At 31.4% G+C, this 3,597-nt stretch overlaps 1 long non-coding RNA gene across 1 annotated transcript; it reads left to right on the forward strand.

The window, feature by feature from the left end:
• The first annotated feature begins 436 nt into the window (after nucleotides 1-436).
• Nucleotides 437-2,779, forward strand: LOC132618973 (uncharacterized). The gene is made up of 2 exons (XR_009574409.1): nucleotides 437-682; nucleotides 2,552-2,779. It is a non-coding gene; the product is annotated as an uncharacterized LOC132618973 (long non-coding RNA).
• The last annotated feature ends 818 nt before the right edge of the window (nucleotides 2,780-3,597 follow it).

Raw genomic sequence — 3,597 nt, forward strand, 5'->3', positions numbered from 1 at the left:
TCAGATTTTCGGGTATGTATTAATGGAAATTTGTCTTAGAAGATTTTGTGGGATGCATAATAAAAAGGAAACATTAATTAATTTTGTAGAGAGAATCAACATGATCTTTTTTAGCATTGTTACGAAATCAAATCTTTCCTTGTCCATTAAATCTTCTCTTAAAAAAATAAGATCTACTCAAAATTTTATTACTAATACTATGCTAATCTCTTACAAATTAACACTCATATTCATTTGCATAATATCAAAACAGGAATCATGAAGTTATTGAAAGGCCTTGTTCGAATAATAAGTGATTGCTTTGAACTAGCTCCAATTCCCCGTCCTAATGAAGCCAATCTTGCTTTCATGGTTAATTTCCTTTTTTTCTTCCTCTTTTATTCTAACATTTATGACATATGAATTATGATTAGAGACGGATGTAGTATTTAAATTTGACGCCGAGTTCAATCTTTATGTTTTCATCACCGAACTCGTTGGATATTTTTAATTATGAGTTTAGATTTTTTATATTTATTGGAATTTTGGTGATTCTTTCACACATCTATGTTCCGCCTCGACATATGATTGATACTTTATTTGACTCTTTGTAATATCTTTTTGCAGGTTTGTGTAATTAGAGTTAAAGTACGTTCTCGTGGTTGGCAAAAGGCAGTCAACAGAGTATTGAGAAGCACCAGAGGTAGAGTTACTCATAATCTGTGTTCATATATGCTTCAAACATACTAGTAAGGTTTTACACATAGCCAACTCCTTAAAACTTGTCAGGATATTCCATTTAAACACTCGAATATAGCCATATTCCAATCGAACACCTCTACTGCTAATAAAGTATTTCAATTAGACACTTTCGGTTCAAATTTTGGAAAAAAATTTGCGTGTGTTTTTATTCGTCTATTGGATAGTTAAGTTAACTAAATAAAATAATATGTCATCTCCTTTAATTATACGCATCGACCTCAAGTAGAAAATGTTTGGGATTTTACGGCTAATTGAGGCGAATGCATATAATTAAAGGAGATGACATATTGTATTTAGTTAACTTAACTATCCAATAGACGAATAAAAACACATGCAAATTTTTCCCCAAAATTTGAACCGAAAGTGTCTAATTGAAACACTTTATTAGGAGTAGAGGTGTTCGATTGGAACATGACTATATTGGATATCCTGATAAATTTAAGGGGCTGTGTACGTATTAAGCTTAAATTTTTATTACGCATATCAACAACAACATACCCAGTATAATCCCACAAGTGATGCCTAAAGTGTACGTAAACCTTATCTTTACATTGAGAGTGTACAGTCTACACATATCCTGTCTTTTTTTGCTCTCACTAAATAAAAATCATTTGCTTGGCAAAAAAGTGGATTATTCAGCCAGTTCCTTTTTTTCTATATATTCATGAGTAGATGCGAGAGCTTATCATAAGATGGTTTCTAGTTTCTGCCACATGCCCAATGTAATACGCAGTGATTGAATTTTATGGTGGAGTGTGAAAATAAATTTTATTCTTTGTAGGTGTGTTTGGCATGACAGAAAAATATTTTTCTAAAAATGCTTGTCTAGAAAATGAGATGTTTGGTTGTTAGAGAGTATTTTCCAGGAAAATTGAAAAAAATGGTTTCCTCCCTTCAAGTGTTGTCGACTGGTCGTATTTTTACGTGGAGGGCTTAGTCTTCTCTTCTTCTTATTTAGCAGTATCTATTCTTCAATTTTTACTATTACCAATTGCTTTATTTGCTTTGGTCATCTTGCTATTTTGTTGTGGTTATTTTTCTTTTAATCATGTTATGAGTACTCTTCGTTTGAGCCAAGGGTCTACCGGAGACAACCTCCCACTAAAACAGGGGTAAGGTCAGAATATATTCTACCTTCCCCATATTCCATTTGTGAGATTACACTAGGTTTGTTGTTGTTGTTCGTTTCCTCCCTTTTAAGTGGATATCATTTTCCTTCACTATTATTTCAACTCTTAATCTCATATCATTACTTTAGCCAACACCAACTCATTATTATCAATCTTTAATACACAAAATTTTCATCAAAACACTATTTGATTGGCTAATCTATCTTTGATAAATCAAAAAAGTATTTCCACTTTTGCAACCAAACATCGAAGATTATTTTCAAGCTAATATTTTCTTGAAAATAAATCATTTCTTTGAAAACATTTTTCAAAAAGTAACGTTCGCCCTACCAAACACATCCATATTTAATAAACAATCCGTCTTGTTTTTTTTTTTTTTTTTTTTTTAAATTATTTCTTACGTTCCTCTTATGCATCCTTCATTATTTTGACACATAGTAGCTAGTGAACGCTATTTTTATTCCATTGGTGACTTTTTTTTATGGTCTCATCATATTTTACCAGTGGCGTAGCTACATAAAATGAAGGGTAGTCAGTTGAACACCCTTTATCAGAAAATCATACTGTATATATAGAAACATATATTGTGTCTATAAGTCAAAAAATCCCTTTTTATACATATATATTAGATCTTGAACACCCTTAACGAAATTTCTGATTTCGCCACTATATTTTATCAGGAGTGCGTCAATTCAGACTGATAGAAGATGGGAAAGTGGAAGTATCGGGGATTGTGGATCCAGTTTTATTATTGAAAAATCTTGCTAAATCTAAAAATTCTGCAGAATTAGAATGGGTCCAATATGGTCAATGTTCCAGCAATTTATTTCTTCCACCAAAACCTTCAAAGGCCCCTGATAATGGGCCATTTAGTCAAGGAGGACCTTTTCGTAATTTCAATAATTCCAGGTATAGTTTACCCTACCACGGTGGACCCCACGTCCTACCCCCGCCACCACCACTGCCGCCACTCGCGCCTTATTCCATGGCTGCCCCGCCACCACCGCCGTATTATGAATCGGATTATAGAGATGGTCATATAGGTAATTGCAATGCTATGTAGTAACGTCAGTGTAAAGGAATTTTTATATTAATTAGTGCACTTATTATAGCTAGTTGTTATAGATTTTACTAAATTCAATTTAGTTGGATTTTTTACAATATTTTGTTAATCTTCTTTTAGTTGTCTTATTTAATTTTATTTAATCAGTATGATCTTTTTACGTGTTCATGAACTTGAATTTCGCATAACTAGCTACAGATTCAAGCTTTTGCATTCTAGTAATTGAGATTGGGATTCCATTAAAGTCAAAATTAATGAAAATCAGCAGCACAGCGCCTGTTCTTTTCACTTATTTTTACAACTTTAACTTCTAATACTTTTTTTTTTCTTCAAATTTCAACTGAATATTATTCAAACGCCTACTTAAGGATCGTTTGGTTCACTTACCAGTTATATGAGCAAAAGAATATAGTGCAGGAAACCAAAAAAAAAAAAAAGTGGTGTAAAACATATTGGTAGTCCTTATATTTTGGCCATACTTTGACAATATAGGTAATGTAATCTTTTAATAATGGGTAAAGTACGTATATATACATATTATGAGAAATATTTACGAAACGTGACTATAGTTTTCTATTTAAAAAATAAAAAAATATTTTTTTTAAAAAATAAAAAATATTTTTTTTAAAAAAATGATTTTGCTCTAAAATTTAGCACAAAATA

This window comes from Lycium barbarum, chromosome 11 (assembly GCF_019175385.1).
Source record: "Lycium barbarum isolate Lr01 chromosome 11, ASM1917538v2, whole genome shotgun sequence".
Lineage (NCBI taxonomy): Eukaryota > Viridiplantae > Streptophyta > Magnoliopsida > Solanales > Solanaceae > Lycium > Lycium barbarum.